The sequence below is a fragment of the Nycticebus coucang genome, chromosome 8, assembly GCF_027406575.1.
Source record: "Nycticebus coucang isolate mNycCou1 chromosome 8, mNycCou1.pri, whole genome shotgun sequence".
NCBI lineage: Eukaryota > Metazoa > Chordata > Mammalia > Primates > Lorisidae > Nycticebus > Nycticebus coucang.
The window spans coordinates 103,935,904-103,958,563 of record NC_069787.1 but is presented as its reverse complement, the minus strand read 5'-3'; the positions used below and the strand labels follow the sequence as shown (position 1 = coordinate 103,958,563).

The window sequence follows — 22,660 nt, the reverse complement described above, 5'->3', positions numbered from 1 at the left end:
TGAGTTGCCTCATTTGCAGTTTGTCCTACAAAACAGCAGGACCCTAGATTCCCAGACAGACATGAGAATCCTCAGCAGGGAGCCTGCCATATATTCATAAACTGATCCTTGCAGTCACCACTAGGCATCAGCCCTCTCTTCCTCTCTACCCCACATCTCATTTGTCCATATCTCCCCACAAGGCCACCTGCAGGAGCTTCATCTCTGTCAGCCCCTCAGGGCAACACCTCACCCCTGCCACAGACACTGTGACCACTGCCCCCAAAGCCACCATCCTCACACCCCCACCTTACAGTACTGTGCCCCATGCAGAAGAGGGGGACTGGTCTCCTCCCTGCTCTGTGCCTTCCTCATCACTGGTCCCAAAGCAGTTCTGCTTATACCCAGAGCCTTGCCAAGTGACCACATCAACTCCTAGAACCCTCACTTCTGGGCCTGGGTAATCTAGAGATTACCCAGCAGAGACCTCCATGTCTTCCCAAGCACCCTGAACCCTGCTCCCAAGGCCTCACACCCAATCCACTGAGCTAAACCTAGAGCAGACACCATTCCACCCACCTGTCCTCCTCCTCTTTGTCTTTACTTTCTCTTGCCACTAAAAACTTCCCTGTGCTCTTCCAGTTACAAAGAGGACACTCTCAAATGCTGATGGGTCTGAGAGAGAGAAACACAGAGAACTTGTCTGCATCTGAGGTCAAGAAAAGATCCTCTGGTACACATATACTTGGCAGAAGGAGATGGTTTGTCCTCAGCAGGAGAGGGCAACAAAGGAGGGGCTGAGCAGAGTTCAAAGAAATCGTGGTGGAGACACTATGGCCTCCTGCTGGATATCCAGCCCCGTGGGTAGTGTAGCAGCTATGACGTACTAGAACTGAGGGAGTTCCCTGACGTCTGAGGAGGCCACAGCCTCTGTCCAGAGAATGGATGTGTGGGTGGCCATCCACCTCTCTTCTTTCCTTTCCTTGGTCTTTCTCCATCCCTTTCTCTTCATTTCCACCTGCCTCCTCTTTCCATTTCTTAGCCCACAAGTCCTTGCTCTTTCTGTCCCTCCTAGTTCTTTTTCTGTAGCACCAGTTGTAGGCAAAGCACTCTCCTACATGCTGTCAAAACTGGGGGAAAAAATGGAAGGCAATGACCCCATCCTTAGGGAGTTAGTGAGGTAAGAAATAATGGCAGAGCCAAGCAAAGGAGTCAAACTGTGTCCAAAATGGCTTGATCCACTCAGATGTTCCCTCTGTATCCACCTATTAAGGCATCCTTGGGGGAAGACATTGCCTGAAGAGATAGCTCCTGGATCAGTTCAGAAGACAAAGAAATTGTTTTCAAACACTAGTGACACTACCAAATACATCTAATGAAAAATAAGAAAGCAAAGAATTTTCTATGAAAGACTCATCTATTTCTTTTTTAAAATATTATAATGTTCTATTTGGATGTGTTTTTGTAGCCAAGTCTTTTTAAACACTTCCCACACCTTATTGTCAAAATTTCTATAAGACAAAAGAGCAGAAAATGTAAAGAGGACCATAAACACTGCAAGTAAGAGTTTAAAACTTCATCTCAACAAATGAGATAAACTCAAGTTTTGTACCAGAGAGAAAGAGCTAGACAGAAGATTACTCTTTCTAACTGGGAAATCCTAAGGATTGCTAGAGTCAGATGTACAGAAATATGTCCAGTAAAGACAGTCAGGTGTACTGAATATAAAATCATTTTCTCTCTTATCAAGGCAGGAATCCGTGCTCTTGGGGAAAGCTAGATGTCAGCTGATAGCACAGAACTTTCCCAGCTATCTAAATGCTGACCAACATTTGGGCAACGCCAGGCAAGGCAAGAAAGAGTTAATATCATCTACTGCCTCCCAGGAGCAGGAGTCAGGGTTAGGGAAGAGGAAGCTAGCTGGTTTTTTCTATGTTCTGGTATTTCTTTAATTCTTACCCTACACAAAATAGCCTGTCTTAAGACAAACATGTTATGTTAATAAAAGTTAACTCCATAGTGGTCTTAATTTCAACATAGCTTTAAAAAAGGAACCTAAATTCTCTTTCAGCTTCCCACAACTATGAGAAGCCTACCTGTTAACTGCGTGGCCCATGGAGGGTCCCTGAATTAGAAGCACTGTCCTTAGGAGGATGCCCAGGATTGCATAGCTAACTTAAGAAGTAACAGTACAGGTAAATAGTACAACTCCTTTCTAATCGACACATGGAGTGGGGATCAAGAAAACGACTAACTAACTCAGACAAAGTAAAGGGGAAATGGATAACAGCACACGTTTTCCTGTCGATATCCCATAGCTGCTGGATTAAGAATGATGGACAGGAGAACTACCTACTGCCAATTAATTCCAGAGTATAATTTGTAGCCGGGGCCCATCCTGGACGATCCTGGGCTGCTAACAAACCATGACACTGCTTTAATTTCTCCTTTGCCCGCACACTTTATTAAACCCAGAGTGGGTTCCATCAAATATCCCTTCAAGGAAAAAACAGAGAGAGGGAGAGAAATGGTTTAACATTTGTCTCAATGCAATATGAAAGATTAGAGTTTGCCGGATAAAGAGGGAAAAGGGAGGGGGGTAGCAATTCTTGTGAAACACACACACACACACACACACACACACACACGGACACACACACACAATTTCTCTTTTGCAATGACCTCCTTATGCCCCATCCATCAGCCTGGGGTTGGCTTATTCTAACTAGCAGATTCCTTTATTCTGTATAACAGGCCCATCAGACACAATCTGCATGCCAATTACTGGCACAGACCCCTTGATACCAAAAAATGGAAATTAGCTGTCAAGAAAAGGCTTCAACCGGCCAGGTCTCTTTCTTGCTCTCTATTTCCAGCTCATATACACCCTCACTCTGCTCAGCGCCTGGCTCTCACCAGGGAGTCCTCAGTGGAAAAAGTCATCTAAAAATACAAACATATTTTATTGTTATTAGTATTAGTTGCTGACTTTCTCAGTACAATGTGAAATTCACCAGTGGGCAAAAGCTGCTTAGGGCAGAAATGGGTGAGAGAGGTTGATTTCTGATAATTGCATTTCTTTGGGAGCAGATCAAGGCGTCCCATGAAAGGACATTCAAAGAAATGTGAGGATAAGGGCAAAAGAAAACAGACAAGGAATGGGATTCTGTAACCAAGATAACAATCAGAACTTTCACACTTAGGAATGGGCCTAGGCAGAGTTGAAGGGACAAAGGTGAGACAAGCTCCATGAACAAGTCTGCATCACTGCTTTGCATCCTAATCAACTTCGACAAAGCCAGCCGTGGCCAACCTGGAAGGCTGCCTATGGACACAGAAGCACTCAGAGTGTTCTGAACCCAGCCCCAGCATCTGCCTGCAAAATTTCTATCCTTAGTGCTACCAGAATCTTCAAAAGAGAAAATTTTATTACATAGTTCCTCTTCTCTTTTTTTCCAAAATGGGTCACAGAGGAAGGGAGTTTATTTTCCACTGCAAAGATCTAGGGGTCCATGTTAAATCTCATTCTGTAGGACAAAGGAATCCATATGGATCACTGTGGCTTCAGAGTGGCGCCCTGAAAGATTCCTGGCATCACCTTCCTTCAGGGACACATCCAACCTAACTCCAGAGTAGCCCTTATCCTTAAAAATTTAGTAAGGAATATCCTATATTTAATTTTTAATTGCTCACAGATAACAATTTTGGTCGTATGAATCCATCGAACAACAATTTTTTTCATTAAGTTTTTCATTACCAGAAAATTCAAGACTTGCTCAAAATCTGGATTCCTTCATTGGCAAGTAGAAATTATTTTTACTTCTAACTGTCTCTTCTTCCCATGCGTCCTGGGAGCTAAAATTGTCAGGCAGGCAAATCTGGAATTTTTTTAGGTACATGATTTTTAGAACATGATATGTATATATAAATAGCTTGATTCATCTATCATATATATATTGAATACCTGCTGTGTGCCCAGGACCTAAGGGTGCAACAACGATTCGTGAAAAGAACAAATGAATGCCAGGCACTAAGCTAGGTGCTGCAAATGAGTTGGTGGTAAGACACATGCCTTGACTTTGAGGAGCTGCTCTGGGTCAGATCTAGTTGAAATCTCTGGTCACTCGTATCTTGTACATATTCTGTAGTTAGTGTTGATAGGAGCTTCCCCTAGGAAATGATTTATGCATCCCTTTACCCCAAATACTCTTCAAGCCCCAGTTAAGAGTTACTAAATTTTAAAACAGTATTTATTTTCTAATTGCCCAAACTACTCTTGACGTCAAAGCAGGAACAATTTGGTTCTGGATCTGATGACAGGTAGCACTTCTGACTCCTCTCTCCTATCTCGTCAGGACCCATTCCTAGTGTTCCTCCAACTTCTCATCCTCCTTTGAAGATCCTTCTTCCCTCCTTTCACTCTGGTACTCCTCAGGGTAGGTCCCAGGTTCTTCTCCTTCTCCCATATTCAGACTCCAGAACAGGAGATAAGCCAAGCAGAGTCAAAGCTGACTCACCCCCAGGCTTCTGGCTTGACCAACTGCAAAATAAAGATCATTGTAGTTAGGCACCTTTGGTTATAGGGAACAAAAAAGATGCAAAATAGCTCCAATAAAAAAGAATTTTTTGAGAACACAAAGCCACCTCAGAGAAATGCAGAAACCCCTCAGCCCAGGGAAAGGCTGTTCTAAGAAATAGACTCACCTCCTTACTCTCAAGAGGCCACTCGGTTTCTCTGGTTAGTTCCACTCCCTTTCCATCCTCCCAGTGAGCCATCTCTGAGTTTCCCATCTTCTCTAATGTCAGCTGGCCTTTGTTACCACCCAGATACAACTCTATCATAGCCTCCCCACTCCAGTGTCTACCATGGATGGAACATTTTCTTGATCACTTTGGACAGATTCCTCAGATCAGCCCAATTCATCTTCTCTAAGCCAGGCCAGCTTATCACTGAGCTCTCCTTCGATGAGGTGCACATCTTGTTCATGACAAGAATGACATGATGGTCACACAGTTCAAACCCTGCACTAGTCTGAGGAAAAGCCACTGGGCAAAGCAATAGCTTCATCTATGCTCTTAAAAAAATATTTTCTCAGGCAGGGCACAGTGGCTCACGCCTATAATCCTAGCATTCTGTGAGGTGCATGCAGGTGGATTGCTTAAGCCCACAAGTTCAAGACCAGCCTGAGCTACAGGGAGACCCCCATCTTGCAAAAATATCCAGGTGTTGTGGTGGGCACCTGTAGTCCCAGCTACTTGGAAGGCTGAGGTAAGAGCCCAAGAGTTTAAGATCTCTTGAGCTCAAGAGTTTAAGGTTGCTGTGAACTATGATGCCACTGGACTGTACTGAGGGTGACAAATAAAACTACGTCAAAAATTTTTTTCATAAAGTAGAAGGAGTGGAATTTAGATGTCAAGAGATCAAGAATGTGCTGGCAGTAAAGACCTCTCCTTGGCAAAGTCCAGACATGGAAGATGGGGAAAGGACTTCAGTCTGAGTGGCCATCAGGCCAAAGGAATGACAGAGTCACTGAAATATGAAAGTTGGAGTTGAATAGCCCCCTGACCCACAAGAAGCAGAATGAACCAAGCTGTGAGGCATCCAGGCATGAAGCCACCTTGTTAGAAAAGCCATGGAGCAGCCCCACAAGGAAGACGAGTCACATGACTCAGCATGTCCTGCTGAGGTTAGGTGTCGCCTCGACCTGCATGACTTTCCTGGGCAGGCCCAGTGACCTGGATAAAGAACAGAGCAGGAAAGCAGTGAGGACAGGTGGACTGGAGACTTGGCTCAAGGATGGTTTAACACAGGCTCTGGGAAGTGTGATGCTGAGCTGCAAGGGAGAACCAGAGTAGAAGGGCTGAGCTGGCAGAGAAGCCAGGGAAGGCTGGGCAGCTGAGAACTGAAGAGGTAGGGCAGATAACAGCCTCTGTAAGGAGCTGGGTAAGAGGCACCATCAACACTAGTTGAATAATTGCACACATGGAAGAATGAACAGTCAACCTACAGTCACAGCGCTGCTGGCCCACTGGGTAAGATGAAGCGTGTGGACTGGAGAAGAGGAAGTTGTGATCAGATTGGGGAGGCTGGAAATGAATGGCGCCACATCACTACCATGCCACATCCCTGTGGCACAGAGTTGTACTCATGAATGCAAGAGGCCTTCTTGGATGTTCCATTTGCTTACCATAGTCTGATGACTCCCTGGCCACCAGGAAAAAGAAGACTTAAGTTCATCCCAACAGCTTCCACCTAGTTTCCTCCTGTCATTATTTAGCCCTTTAGGGATTGGGGGGGTTAGGAGTTTTATAAAAAGCATCTTGAGTCTGCGCCTGTGGCTCAGTCGGTAAGGCGCCAGCCCCATATACCGAGGGTAGCGGGTTCAAACCCGGCCCCGGATGAACTGCAACCAAAAAATAGCCGGGCATTGTGGCGGGCGCCTGTAGTCCCAGCTACTCGGGAGGCTGAGGCAGGAGAATTGCTTGAACCCAGGAGTTGGAGGTTGCTGTGAGCTGTATGATGCCATGGCACTCTACCAAGGGCCATAAAGTGAAACTCGGTCTCTACAAAAAAAAAAGAAAAGCATCTTGAACAGCCAAACTTAAGTAAACCCTTAGTATGTGTCCCCACATGCCGTGTAAATGTTTATCCAAGCTTGTCAGATGGACACTGGCAGAAAGCACATTTCTCCCACAGAGAAAAGGAAGATGTCACTGAAATTATCTTGGGTCCCATAGGTTACTTTAGTACAGCCAGACTGCAGAGCATCAGGTACCAATTTACATGTTGGCTTCTGTTGTGCTAAATGGAAATCCTACCCTTGTTGTGTCAATTATGTAGGAGAGAAAACTCCCCCTGCCACAGGGCCTGATGCTGGGCTGTGTGTGGGCCCAGGGGCCACTTATCTACTTGTGTAGGTGAATTCTTTGCTGCTTGGCTCTAGAGGAAAATGCATCTTACATAAGGTGCTGCTCCACAGATAAGTCTGTTGTTAATATGCCTCAGACTGCCTTTGCCATGGCTATTATCACGGATACACGCGACGTACATCTTTTTTATCGATGTGCATTGTACTTGTGGTAAAAAAATAAAACAGGAAAAGAGACCCACAGGATGCCATTTGTTACTTTTTTAAAAATAAAAAAAAAATTGCTACAGATTCCGCCCATACCACATATTATCCCTGATGTATAAAGCTGGAACATCAAATATGCATTAGCCAAATTTGTGGGGGTTTTAGAATGGAGTTTCCATAGTTCAGTGTGATTCGACAGCACTTCCAAGATGTCATGCCTGCCTAAGCTGAATGTACCCTTTAAACGCTGTCTGTTATGATTCTGCCTCACCATCACTGCCTTAAAATGTGTAGGTATTCTTTTTTCCCAAAAGAAGAGGAGATTTGTTTATGCGCTCTTCTGGGTGAGGGAACAGAGAAATGAAGGCAAAGAGTCCTATCACCTCTGAGCCATTTCTTCTTTAATATCCAGGAACTGGGGCAGATCAACCTAATATTTGTTCCAGTGGAAGCCAACTGTTCAGTAGAGTGAGCCCCAACTACAATGCTATAGTCCTGTCCCTCCTCTCAAGACCCTCACCTCCCTGGGGTTCAGAGTCTTGGGAAACTGTTTTGGAGTTTTTCAGGTTATTTTGTAATAATAATATTGTTCCCTGTTTTTCTGGACCAGGAAGGCAGAAACTTGAGTGATGAACAGTGATGCAGTCACCCAGTGCAATCAGGGCCAGGCCCTAACACCCATAAGCCTGAAGCCAAGGTGAGTTGAAAGCATCCATCTTTCTGGGCCTAGTGTCTTCCTCTGTGAGAGGCCTAGAGTGGACTAACTGGGCAGTGACATACATTCTCTGCACTCTGTCTCTGCACAATGCCTTGTGGACAGGCTTCATGATCACTCCAGTTGGTCCCCTCAACATATTTGAGGGCTCCTTCCCCATCAGGAGCAGCTGAGGCACTGTGCTGGGAGATCCAAAAGATGGGTCTGAGCACAGGGAAAGTCCAGCCTCAAAGGAGTGTGAGTCCTCAGTCAAGGCTGGCCAAGTTTTGCCCCATCATCTGCCCCAAGAGGGTGCATGCTGACTGCTCTAATTTCAAACCCTAGGCACAAAGGCTGAGAGAGGACCCAGGGAGAGGACACTCTGGGCACTCCTCTCCTCTGACATTTCTGTGCACTCCTCTCCTACTTTCACTGTGCCTTTGCCCTGATGGCTAGCATTTGCTGCACCTCTGGGCCTCAGTCCCTTCAAAGAGGGGTCAGTTAAACAGGCCCTGGACAGGGCTGACACTTAGAGTTTTATACATTTTTCCAGGGCTTAATCCAGACCACTAGAATTCTCTCTAGCCTACAATTCATGTATTCCAAGTCTTCCATTTAATTCCTCTCACTTCTGCTGGTCCCATCCCCCAGCTGACTGCCAGCCTATCTGCTAACTGGTAACCAACCTTATTTACATTGCCTTCTACATGACATTGAGCAAAACGTAATCAAGAAACCAATACCCTCTTTCTACCAGTCACAAAAGTCCTCTCCCTTCCCCTCAGCTGGTAGAGCCTGAAGGCATATTTAATGTAACACCAACAGTACCCTGATGCTTTTGTTCGTCCCACACCCAGGAAGAAGACTCACCTACCCAACATAGTTTTAAATACCCCTTCTACTGCCAATTGTAGCAGCAAAGACACTAAATAGGCTGAGTGCTCAGGTGTAGGGAGGAGAGATGAGGGATAGAGGGTCAGTAAGAAATGAAAAGAGAACTAGGACGTGAGCCTGCATGGGAAGGAGCACAGCCCACCAGCCCGCCACTTGTCCTTCTACAGAGTACTGACACCACAACCCTACCTTCACTCATTCAAAACTGAACAATTGCCTGCTACGTGCCTCTCCATAAATATCAACAAGAGTCAATATTTACAGATTTTACTTTGATTATCTGCATATATAAAGATAAACAACTTAATGTCACCAATGAAAGTAACAAGATCCTAAGTGAATCCACAATCAAACAAATTATACTGTCCACTGGGTAAGAATAGCAATTTATCTGGGGCCCTTCGGGGAACTTTATTAATTATAAAAATTAAGGCCTTATATTTCATATTTATTTTTATATACTAATAAAATGTATACATATACTCCATACGTATACACATACATATACACATATAGATAGATAGATAGATTAGATAGATAGATAGATAGATAGATAGATAGATAGATAGATAGATAGATAGATAGAGGCAGAGGATGCTGAGACCCCTTGGCAATAGCACCTACTATTGCTCAGAAGAGGAGTGAACAGTCTGTAGCAGAAGCCAGCGCCTTCTGAGAGTACAGGATCTAAGATCCAGACTTGAGTCTAAGAACGCTGTCAGTGTGACAGACCTATGGGCAGGGAATCCTAATCTGGGGTGGGCACTCAGACTCTAACCAGGGTCTAGGGGTTGAAGGTTTATGAGGGAAGACCTAGCCAGGGCCTGTGCTAGATTCTGAGGGTAGCAGCAGCTGAGGAGGTGAGAATAAACTGAGTAAGCAACTTTGATGCCAGTGTGGGATTCACACAGGACACGCAGACTCCGGCAGGGTGCCCAAAGGCAAACCATCTGTGGTCACAAAACAGCCTTAGGAGGTGATTCTCATGACCTTAGTAATTAGAGTCTGTGGGGACTTAGGTAGATGCGCAGAAACATTAAAGCAAAGGGACAGAATTTTAATTCCAAGTCGGTGATGCAGTTCAAACATAAAAATTCAAAAAAAAAATTTTTTTGGTCTAAATAGAATGGGCAAAGAGGTTTGGCGGAACCCGGGAGGAGATCTGAAAGGCTGTTCAGCTGGCAGCTCTGTTTAGAGTCTACCAGTACCGGTCCCACTGTGCTTAGAGGACAACTGCAGAAGAACCTCTCCTGAGATCCCATTCCAGGGTCCTGACCAGTTCTCCTCTTATTCTTTGGTTATCTTCCTGAAGTGCGGGATTGAAGAGCTCCTCCATCTAAGTTTAATAGTGATCCGGTCAAGATCCTGGCATCCAGAGTAGCACACCAGGTGCCCCTCCGGCCATCTCACCAAGGCAGCGGCTCTGACCAGGGTGCGCACCGCCTGCCGCGACAGGACTGAGGCGTAATGTTCACCTGCCCTCCGTTCCTGGCCTCCCACACACCTGGGGAAGAGGACCAGTCGTTGCTGCTGGGAGCGCCTGGCCCTTCCAGGGCATCCTGGGTCCCTGCCCATCCCCAGCTCTCTCCTCTTTCCCACCCCTCAATGGCGCCGTGCAGAGACATCTCTGCTGCGCTGAGCCTCGAAATCCACATAGGAATCCACAGCCACAGCCAGCTGAGCGAGCATCCCTCGGCCCGCATCACCTCTTCATAATAATCTCATATATCAAAGCTGGGCGAAGCCCCGGCTCTGCCTATGAGCGACTCCGTTCGACGTGGAATATCATTATCAGAAGCCCCTCGCTCCCTCAGCTTCGTATGCAAAATCCTGAGCTCCCTAGAGCCCTTCCCGAAGAAAGTGCCTTGCACCACGTACATTTGTTATTTTGCGGGAGAGGAAGCCAAAGCTCCGCGGGGACCGAACCAAATCAACTGTATCCCCGAGCTGACGCCAAACAAGACCTACATTGACACCTAGTGGCGCTTCTAGGAAGTACAGGGGCTCACACAGGCTCCTCGGAAAGTCAAGTTCAGAAGAGCAAATATGACATTTGCAAGGCTGACATTTGCAGATATGTGGGAGAGAACAGAGCGGAAAATAAATTTTTGTTTTCACTATCTCTTTGGTGATAGACAAACCAGCACTCCATGCTTAATATTTTCACTTGGCAAAGAGAAGGAAAAATTGAAATCCTAACCTTTTCATCCATCCCAGGAAAAGGTCATGAAAAAAGAAATAGAAAGAAATAGAGGAATGGAATCAAAAGCATAAATAAAATCCAGCTGTACAGCGCACACGTCCCCTGACTCAGGAATATGTCCTACATATACTCTTGCAAGCGTCCAAAGATAGTCACTGCTGGAGTATTTTGAATAGCAAACAAATATAGAGATATCAAATTTTTCAAACAATGTAAGGTATACATAATATAACTTTTGTTATTGTTCCATTATACAATATTACCTTTATTTGAAATCTCCATTCCTCCTGATGGAAGAAAATTAATCGTGGTTATTTCTGGATAAAATCAGGCATTTTATATTTAAACTGCAATTCATAAGTTTTCCTTTCCTTACCCTGGCTCCTACATTTATAGATCTACCTCACACTACAGTCCCAGGGAAAAGGTTCCACTCCCCAGACCTCCAACTGAAAGTCTGTCACTGGCGCTTCTGCTCCTGAGTCCCCAAACTTTATCTGGAGAATTCTGTAACACCATCCCCATGCTTCTGTATACCTAATCCCGGAGGAGGACACAGGGATCCCCCTTCTTGGAGACCCTAACTGTTCTTCCCACTACTTCCTTCCCATCTCACCTTTTCCCTTTCTTATTTCAGCTTTACCTAGTCTGAAGTTGGGAAGAAGGGAAAAAATGGATTGAGGCAATACATAATCTGTTCGATCTTTTCTCTTATATCTGGGTTTAGAACTTTTTGTCTTAAAACCCAAGAATTTGTCATATTTCTTCACTGACTCTACTGTGACAACTTCCCTAAAGCAATGGGTATCTCCCATATCCTTCCCAAATTGAAGAAGGGGAATACAGAGAAAAGAGAGCGTGGGATAGGAGAACCATCACATGTGGAGACTTCATATATTATTGTATCTTCAAGACACAGAAAGATCTGGAAGGAAACAAACCAAATATTGAGAAGAGTTCAAACCTGGAGTAGAGGAGGAAGGAAAGGAGGGAGATTTTTTTAATATATATCTTTCTGTATGGCTTGAAATTTTTTACCATAAACATGTATTTCTCTTAGAAATAAACTTAATTAGTCTAAAGATTAGAGGCCAAGAGGCTAGTCAGTCCTTAAAGTTATTTCCCATCTCTTCTTGAAAACACAGCCTGTGAAATCAATACAACAGCAGGTAGAGTGTGTCACAGGACAAGGCACTGCTCTTTCATCCTCACCAGCCCAGTCCCCATCACTGCCTCTCCTGAAAACTGGCATCAGCAAGGAGCCCCACAGAGCCAAGTCCCAACTCCTGGAATAAGCCCTTACCATGTGCTGCACCATGTGTCTGAACCCTAAACAAGTGCCTTGCAATCACCTGAAGCTGACTGTGGACCAGAAGTATCAGAAAGCCTTGTCTTGTCTTTGCTTTTATTTTCTATTCTTTTTGTTTGTTTGTTTCTTTTTTTTTTTCATTTAATGGAAGAAAAGTTATGTTTAATCTTTAATCTAAAAAAGAAAGTAGTAGAAGGTTGTGGAGACTCCAGCCATATGTTCTCTTTTCTCCTATTTTATTTTTTTTTATCTATTTATTTATTTTTTATTAAATCATAGCTGTGTACATTGACATAATCATGGGGCATCATTCACTAGCTTCACAGACTGTTTACCAAGTTTCACATATACCCTTGTAAAATGCACCACTGGTGTAATCCCACCAATGCCCTTCCCTCTACCCACCTTCCCCCTCCCCTCCCTTTCCCCCTTCCCCCTATTCTTAGGTTGTAACTGGGTTATAGCTTTCATGTGAAAACCCTAAATTAGTTTCATAGTAGGGCTGAGTACATTGGGTACTTTTTCTTCCATTCTTGAGATACTTCACTAAGAAGAGTATGTTCCAGCTCCATCCATGTAAACATGAAAGAGGTAAAGTCTCCATCTTTCTTTAAGGCTGCATAATATTCCATGGTGTACATATACCACAATTTATTAATCCATTCGTGGATCGATGGGCACTTGGGCTTCTTCCATGACTTAGCAATTATGAATTGGGCTGCAATAAACATTCTGGTACAAATATCTTTGTTATGATGTGATTTTTGGTCTTCTGGGTATATGCCCAGTAGAGGGATTATAGGATTGAATGGCAGATCTATTCAATCCTGTAATTCCTCTGCTGGGCATATACCCAGAAGACCAAAAATCACAACATAACAAAGATATTTGTACCAGAATGTTTATTGCAGCCCAATTCATAATAGCTAAGTCATGGAAGAAGCCCAAGTGCCCATCGATCCACGAATGGATTAATAAATTGTGGTATATGTACACCATGGAATACTATGCAGCCTTAAAGAAAGATGGAGACTTTACCTCTTTCATGTTTACATGGATGGAGCTGGAACATATTCTTCTTAGTAAAGTATCCCAAGAATGGAAGAAAAAATACCCAATGTACACAGCCCTACTATGAAACTAATTTGGGACTCTCACATGAAAGCTATAACCCAGCTACAACTTAACAATAGGGGGAAGTGGGAACGGGGGGTGGGTGGGTAGAGGGAGGGGAATCGGTGGGATCACACCTGTGGTGCATATTATAGGGGTATTTGCGAAACTTGGTAGATGTAGAATGTAAATGTTTTGGCACAGTAACTGAGATAACGCCGGAAAGGCTATGTTAACCACTGTGATAAAAATGTGTCAAATGGTTTATGAAGTGAGTGTATGATGCCCCATAATCATATCATTGTATACAGTTATGATTTAATAAAAAAATTTAAAAAATAAAAATAAAAAAATAAAAATAGATCTGCCATTCTTTTCTCCTATTTTAGACCCAAAGAAATCAGGAGACACTCGTAGGCCTGGTGTGTCCTTTGAAATGTGATCAGGTGTGACATGGGCTCACAGCCTCCCATCTGAGGGAGACTGTATCTCCCTTTTCTATTCCCATTGAGGTGTTTTTGTGTTCAGAAGGGATTGCTTAGTTTTTATCATTTTCTATGATTGAAATCAGTTCACTTTTTGGAACTGGACTTTTATTTCAATTTTGGACATTTTTAAGTCATTACTGCTCCAACCTTTCTTGTGACTACAACTTTTCTTTCTCAGGAATTCCTCTTGAATGTGCGTTGGAATGTCTCAATCCATCTACCAAGGCTGTCAACTTCTTATTTATATTGTGCACTTCTTCATCTTTTGGTTCTGTGCCATATGCAATTTTTCTCTATCTTTTCATTCCTTTATATCTCATTGGATATTTTAGCTTGTTGTCTATTCTACCTATTATAGTTTTTTTATTTATAATAAAATTATTTCTCATAACTGTCTGTTCTTTTCCAGTAATCTCCTGATCTCATTGCAAGCATCCTATTTCCTCTTTATCTCTTCAGTATATAACATGATGTTAAACTGAAAAGCAATATTTAAAAATCATACCTACCACTCATTGAAAGGATATAGAAATTGAGTTGTTGGCCATTTCTCAGGACTTGTGAAGAGAATATCTTTGGAGAAAGGTGTTGGAACACTCTGCTCCGAGTCTCACTGTCCCCAGGGAAAGGGTAGAATGGGGGCAGATGCCCTCTTAACCCCAAGCTTAAGATCCCATGCAGAAGCTTCATATGTGCTCCCTGGCCTGCAAATGCACAGCAGAGGGCAGTATCTGGGAAAACCAAAGACTGAAGAAGAAAGCTGCAGCTGGAAGAATAAAATTCATAATGGAACTTACTGTCTGAGTTTCACCAGGAAGGCAAAGAACTCATAGATGTGCCTATAAAAAGAAGAATCACCTTTAAAGCTCATCTGGGCCCAGGGAACCCCAGGTCCCCTCTTCCCTTCTTTTTTATTTTTTTTTTTTTTGAGACAGAGTCTCACTTTGTCGCCCTCGGTAGAGTGCTGTTGCGTCACAGCTCACAGCAATCTCCAGTTCTTGGGCTTAGGCGATTCTCTTGCCTCAACCTCCTGAATAGCTGGGACTACAGGTGTCTGCCACAACGCCTGGCTATTTTTTGTTGCAGTTTGACTGGGGCTGGGTTCGAACCCGCCACCCTCAGTATATGGGGCCGGGGCCCTACTCACTACGCCACACTCCTCTTCCCTTCTTAAACTTCAGTCTCACATGGGACAAAGTGGCAGTAGGTGAAATAGAGAAAAGCTGGCCACACACTTCCCTGAAGAAAGAAAACCCACCTGCTAAAGACAACAGAAACTTTTTAAGATTAAGAGTTGAAAGGATTTTTTTTCATGTGGGAATTGACAATTTTAATTATGAATTCACACTGTGATTTAAAATTACTCTCAAGCTTTCTATTACCCATCAGTGACCAGAAAAGTCATCCTTTGGCGGGAAAAAACTGCCCCCACTAGGTAAATATTAAGGGAGGATAGGAGACTTCCCATAAGACAAGTATTATCATTTCAAATTATTCATTATTTCTCTCTTTTGCTATTAATTCTCCTGTTTCTTATTAAGTCTGTACAGCATGCCTTCTGATAAATTTCATCTTGTCCTTGTCATTTTTGTTTTATGGCTCATTCCACATGGAAGATTTTTCCATGAACAAGCCCTTCCCTGTAAGATACTTTTCCAGTTGCCTCATCCCTTTCTTCCTGGTTGGCCTACCCTGGACCAGGTTTTATGTTCTGGTGTTTGGGGTGCTTGCTATCAGACAAAAAAATTCCTCTAACTGCACCATTGTGCAGCAACAGCCAAGTTCCCATTTGTACAAAAATGCCCATTTTCTTCATGTGGTGAGCATGGGTCAGGTCTCCTGCCAAGCAGGGGTCATGATCATCCCCATTTTCACCTGAGCTTTGAAGCTACCCTTAGGCTACTCTTCATCGCCTTACCCTATAGGTTTACTCTTAATTCCTGGTACAGAGTATATGGGCACACACACATGCACATGTGTGTTTCATCTATAATACCTCTGGATTTGGAGGTTACAGAGAGTGTCTGATGCATGCTCATTCCACCATCTTGACCAGATGTCTTCCAGTCATGGCTCAGACACTGTTGAGCTAGACAAGCAAGAGGTGTGCCCTAGCCACAAGTCATCTCAACCTTCCCATATCCAAAGTGGCAAGATTTTTCCTCAGTTTTGGAAGGAACTTGTTTATTATTGGCTTTGGCAGGAATTCCACCCTCTCCTGTCCTGTCCCATCAAGAAGACATCTCTCCACGAGAGCTTATATCTAGATAAGCCCCAGTGCCAGAGGCCTCCCAAGCCCTCCTCTGATAGTAGGTGACTTAGAACTTTCATATAAAATCTCGGTTGCAAATGCTGATCTCACATAGGTCAGACTCTTTCTCACCAACTGGTTGGGAAGGCTCTGGATCTCCAAGGTGCTGCTCACCCTCTTGTTCTCTCCTACAGCTTCACCATCAGCCCAGCCTGGCAATAGCTGACCGACACAAGCCTTGAAGCTCCAACAACCAATTAACATAACTGGGGCCTGAGCACTGCTCACTGGGATAGGTAGGGAGTCTAGACCAAGAGAGGCAACGTAAGAGCCTCAGAAACTGTAGTTGCAGCCCTTACAGCCATCCCCACAGGCCTCAATACTCACATATCACCTTGCTTTGTCCAAAAGCAGAGCAATGGGCCAATCAGCAAGAAGTTCAGCCAATTAGAATCATTGAGCATTGACTGCACACCAGCCACTGCACTCAGGACTTCACATACATTGTCCCATTTAATCCTCTGCTCAGCCTGATGTAAGAGATAATTTTATTAGTTCTATTTTCCAGATGAAGCTCAGAGAGGTTATGTAATTTTTCCAAGGTCACACAGTTTTTAAGTGGTAGAGGCAGAACTCAAACACAGGAAATGTGAGTCTGGAAGCAGTGTTCTTGGTCCCTCTACTCCACTTCCTCTGGCACTGTGACGCTCCAGAATGGAGCTAGTCCATCCTACATAAGCTCCCATGGAGAAGTATCCATTTTTCTGGGCAGGACAAGCAAAACCTGTGACTCCTCTGGGCCACAGCCTACCTGGCTTTGAGGAGTAGGGGAAGGCCTGAAGCATAGGGGGAGAGACTCCCCCCACAGATGGAGCAGGAGAGTCAAGGAGAACCCTCCCAGGCCATGTGGTCCAAGCTCCTTGTTTACTGGGGCAGTGACCTGACCAGCGCTATACAGTAAGAAACCAGCTACACCAGTCCCAAAATGCATCTTTAAATAGGAACAGCCTCTTCTTAATATTTCTGAACCTGAGCCACTCTTTCTGCATAACTCAGAGCTTTGTTTTCCTTTTCTTCTTTCCTTTCTGTTTTTATTTTTGCTTTTCTAAATGGTAGATAACCACACCCACTTCAAGAGATCCATCTAGTGATGTGGAGTGAATGCAGGCATCTCTTCTCTTAACATTGCCCAGGTGACTCTGGCACTCACCACTCTAGCTGCCCTTGACTTTCTCTCCTGGCTTGTTTCCTCTTTTATCTGTCCTTTTGGAAGGAATGGGCTAAAACACCTGCCCCAAACTCCATATTGCTTCAGCCCTTCTGAACTATTTGCTCAGTGAGGTGCTTAGCTGCCCACTACTGATATGGCTCCCTGCCAAGCCCAGCACCTCTTCTCTGTGCAGCACAGATGCTGACAATCATGATTTATGGGGATCCAATACATGATTTGTGGAGCCCCTTGTGTGTGAAGTGGAAAAACGTGATATTAAAAGTGTATACAAGGGACTGACAATTAAGTTTCCTACTCATTGTAGGAAAAGTGCTACATACTTCAATGTTGAATATCACTATGGTCACCCTCAAAGTACTTCCCTTGGAAAGCTATGCACTGATGCCAGCATGTAGTCCAGCCTTCAAAGCAATTTTTGAACTCTTTTTCTAAGAGTTTTCTAAGGCTGTCAGTGTATAAGAAGCTCACCTATGAACATTAAAGCAAAGGAGAGTCAAAGTTTGTAAGATCTTTTGGAGAGGCTAGACAATGATAACACTGGGCCATGTTATCATTGGTGATGCAACATGGGTGTAGCTATACAATCCTGAAACAAAGCATCAAAGTGCACAGTGGAAGTCAGCCAATTCTCCATGACCAAAAATATTCTGTCAATCCATATCAAGAGTCAAAATGATGTTGCTAAACTTTTTCACATCACAGGGATTGTTCATTATGAATTTATACCAACTGTACAAACAATTAACTAAGTTTACTATTTGGAAGTGCTGAAAAGGCTGTGTGAAAAAGTTAGATGAAAATGACCCAACAACTCATGGCTCTTGCATCACAACAATGCACCAGCTCACATAGCACTGTACATGAGGGAGTTTTTAGCCACTAAACAAATAACTATATTGGAACACCCTCCCTACTCATGGGATCTGGCCCCAATGACTTTTTCTTTACCCAAAAATAAAGGAAATATTAAAAGGAAGGCATTTTGATGACATTCAGGCCATCAAGAATAATAGGACAACAGCTCTGTGGCCATTCCAGAAAAAAAGAAGAGTTCCAAAATTGCTCTGAAGGGTGGAGTAGGCACTAGAGTTGGTGCATAACTTCCCAAGGGGAGTATTTCAAAAGTGACCAATGAATTAGGTAGCACTTTTTCTAGGATGAGTTCACCAGCTTAATTGTCAGGCTTGGTAGAAAGTTTTTTCCTTTCTTCTGTGCTCTCTTTCTAGGCTTGCCATGGTGTGTTTTTATTTGCTATTTAATGGTGTACTAAGTGGAAAATATCAAAATTTGTAATTATTAGTACAAATTTTACTGCCCATCATTATATTGTGCAGTGCCAATTTTAAATGCAAATATGAGAACATTTATAGCTGGTGTGAAAAATCACAGAAATTACACACTTCTTATTTCATGGCTTGTCCCCAGAAGGTCCATGAGCTGGCCAAAACAAACAAGCGCATGCCAGACTCAGAAAGTGGATGGAGGGAAAAAGGGTTTGTCCCCATACCCTCACCCCAGCCCCACACGGAGCCAGTGGGAGAATGCTCCCACTCCCCAGTGCCTGAAGGCTTTCCCTTGACACAGTGCACACACGTGCTCTGAGGGCTGTGGGCTCGGCCTCCCACCTGCCAGCCAATTTATCCTGCATCACCTGGGTATAGGGCCCAGGATAGTCAAGCCAGGCACTTCTCCTTCCCACAGACTCATGCCCCAACCCCCTGTACCTGGGTGGTCCCAAGGATCTCTAAATCTCTACTCTGGGTTGCATTTGGTACCTGGGTAGCAACAGTGAGAAGCTAAGATGCACAGTGCCAGCCTGGAGTACAGCCAATCACCACCATGCCCCAAAACGTCACAAGGTGTGAGTAAGCAACCCCTCCTGAGCTCACACCCAGGCCCCTGGGAAGGTAGACAGGCAGAAAAGTCCTGGGGTGCAGGCAGGGAAGGGGGAGGTCAGTCAAATCTGGGAGCCAGGAGACAGGAGAGTGGATGGCTGAAAACCTATGCCAGGGAGGCAGTACAAGGTGGGCCCACGTGTGAACTGAGGCTCTAAGCCCCTTACACAAGCTCCGTTGTCCCACTGGACCTCATTTACAAAACACAAATTCAAAGGTAAAAGTATTCAGAATTTCAAAATAGCAACCACATACATTGTATCCCACGATTGCATTAATGTACACAGCTATAATTTATTTTTAAAAAATATAGCAACCACAGAGCATAAACTCAAGTGTATGGGGGCTGGGGTTGAGGGTGGCCTTCCGAGTTCAGGATCCTGTGCAACTGCCCCGGCCACAGGTCATCCATGGGGCTTAATTCTGTAGGCATAGGATTCTAATTGGCACACATGATTTCTGGCTGAATGAACCAGTTCTGCCCACTTTTACTGAATCTATCTAACCTATATTACTTTCACAAGTTTTTTTTTTTTGGGGGGGGTCTATTTTCTTTAAATCCTATTTTTATCTTCCAAGCTTTTTAACTTACAGCTTTTATATGAGCTATAAAAGTTCTCCCTCCCTTTATAATACTCAACATTCCCTTACCAATTTGACACATCATGTTCAGTATTGTTACATCAAGATTCATAGTAAAGAATCAAAATGGTTCTTCCACTTAGTAGTTTCTTGACCCCAGAAGTAGTCAAGAGTTTTTAATTCTCTCCCAGAGTCTTTATGAATAGTACCTGTAAATGCAGTACCTTAAGATTTTTTCCCCGAGCTCTCTTTTGACTTATGGATCGAAATTCAGACTTTGCTTCCTACATGTTATTACTGTCCTTATTTTTATTACTGTCCTCTTTAATTAATTATTACTGTCCTTATTTTAATTTAAATCAACAGAATGTAGTCAAGTCCTCAGAAGTCTTTGGAAAACACAATTACCAATTACCTTAGTACCTAGAAAATTCAAACTTCCCACAGCCAAATAAGAATGTCACAAAAATACAACCCAATATACTTCAATAAAATTAAAATTGAAAATATATAAGCAGAGATATAATCATGATTAATTTTTTGTTTAAAAAAAACCTCTGGTGCTCCAGTGCCAATTTCACAGGCTGAGCGCCACACCGTTTTAATGTGACTGAGCAGCAGTGAGGCACCCCCCACTACCCTGTGGCCTAAGGAACATCCCCCGAAAGTCCGTCTAGCCCAGGGATAGCTAGAAATAGGACACACAGAAAAAAAAACACACACACACACATCAAAAAAAGTCACCTTTTAAGTGAGGGTGGGAATAGTAGTGCAACGGAAAGACCAACAGACCAAGGGTGAGGTAAAGACCAAGCCCGGTGGGGAAGAAGAGCCTCTGCTCTGCTTACCACGGGCTGGAGACACAACACAGATACAGATACAGATCGGAAAGATGGCGGCTGCCAAATTCTAAACCCACTAGTGACAACAGAGACTGGCTAGGAGCCAAGCCCGTGGACGTTGTGTAACTGAATTCTAGTTTCCTTTTATCCAGGAAGCCCAAGGAGCCTCCTTGCAAGTGGGAACAGAAGATGAAATTATCCAGCACTCACCATAGGGTGGCGCCAGACACCGTGGACGTAATGAGGTCGTTCCCGCCTGGTGGCTCCGGAAGCCGGCGAAGGAGTGCAGTCCTGCCAGACTCAAAAGAAACAGATCTGTGCTCGCGGGAAGTTATCCTAAGGATAAAATAGGGCACTCAGAAAATAAGCAGAAAACATGCTTTTAGAAGTGATGGAGATGGGTAGGCCAAAGGACAGACTGAGTCTGCAATCCCTCTGTAAAGGGAACTTTAAAACATTTTGCCAGGGAATGGCTTGACAGGACTGGAGATGAGCAAGGGTGGAGAGGCGGGAAGTGGAGGCAGTGAAGAGGCCCGGGCAAGGACGCCAGAGTGGTCAGGCAGGAGAGGACCAAGGATTGGCGGCGGTGGAGAAAAATGCCTCTGACTGAAGGATTTACATTTGGTAGTGTTCTTCACTGTCAATTGATGCCAGCCAATACTCTCCTTTAGATGACCACATTGTCCCAACTTTGGCCAGTAGGAGCCTTTTTAAGATTGTTTCTTGTGTACTTTTGAATGACCCAATTATTTAAAGCTTTGCTTACTGGTCCAACAAGGTGTAGGTGTTCTGGGATTACCTTGTATCTCCCAGCCAGGACTGATATAGAATCAGCTATTGCTTCAAGAAACCTTGGCTCCTTTGGGAGAAAAATAGCATTAGAAACTGAAATCTGAGCATTAAAGTGTATTATGGGGGTGACATTTCTACTGGGCTATTTCAGTGGAAAAGAGCCAAAATATTTAAAATTAAATGTTTGATGCTGGCATGGCTTCATACTAATATGTTTGATTCATTTCTAAAAGTACACTGCTCTTACTCAAATTTGGGGACCTGCAATTGGCCTTCCTTGTCACTAATCCTAAAATCTAGGTTCTTAACAAAGTATATAGCTATTTACTTGTTTTGCCTGATAAGAGAACAGTTCAAAAATATATTATCAATAGAAACAGTACAAATGCTGAATATAGTTTTTGTTTTAGACTGCATATTCTAAGGACGTGTTGCCACATTGCTTTGTTGTGCAGTCACTTGTAGTCTCTCACACTGGAGCTGCTATGCAAGGACTTATCTGACAAGAATTTTGGTTTGTTTCCATTCGCTTCCATTTTTGGGACAGTGGAGGCCTGCCCCTAGACCCCATTTTTCAAAAAAATTACCTTTTCATTTTTCAAAAAAAATTACAAACTCTCAACATACTAGATAATTCACTTAATAATAATAATATGTTTTTATGACTGTAATGTTATTATTGTTATTCCTCCTTTCCTTACTGGAGTGTAGGCCTCATGGAGCAGTGGTTTTACTCACTGGACCCTGGCATTTTTTCCCTAGAGGCAGGACTAAGAAGGCTGGGGGGTAGGTTGTGGGGATCTTCTGGGCACCACAAGGGTTGCAAGAGATGGTCATCACTGACTAAAACAGCAGAAGTCATTCTAGGCTGCTCCCAGACACCCACTCCCCTCCAGTACTTTCCTTCAGTCCCTGTGGGGCTCAGTGACTGGCTGTGCAAACAGAGCAAGTCATTAGCACAAAGCCTGGCCTGGACTTTGAGCATCTAGAAAGTTTACACTTCTAGAAGGAGGAAAGTGAGGCAAGGAGTTATATCTTACAACTCCTGATTTACCCAGAGCAGTCCCAGTTTACAATTGTTGTCTGCTGCCATTACTAATCATGCCCCATTCAGGACCCCCAGGTGCAGGGGAAATCCATTGCTCGAAGAGAGGTGTCCTGGGGAGTCAGGATCTAAGCACTCCAGGAAAAAAAGAACAGCCAGCTACAGAGGAGACAGCCCCTATACTGTTGGGGTCTAGCTCAGTAAAAGCATGTTGGGGACATGGGGAGACAGCAGAAGAACAGAGAAATTTCTACACACCTATATAA

At 43.8% G+C, this 22,660-nt stretch overlaps 1 long non-coding RNA gene across 1 annotated transcript; it reads right to left on the bottom strand.

The window, feature by feature from the left end:
- Positions 1–2,114: 2,114 nt before the first annotated feature.
- Positions 2,115–21,514, bottom strand: LOC128592558 (uncharacterized). Its single transcript, XR_008381923.1, has 4 exons — positions 21,357–21,514; positions 20,768–20,893; positions 16,395–16,537; positions 2,115–4,519 (listed from the first exon to the last, which is right to left on the bottom strand). It is a non-coding gene; the product is annotated as an uncharacterized LOC128592558 (long non-coding RNA).
- Between the last annotated feature and the right edge of the window lie 1,146 nt (positions 21,515–22,660).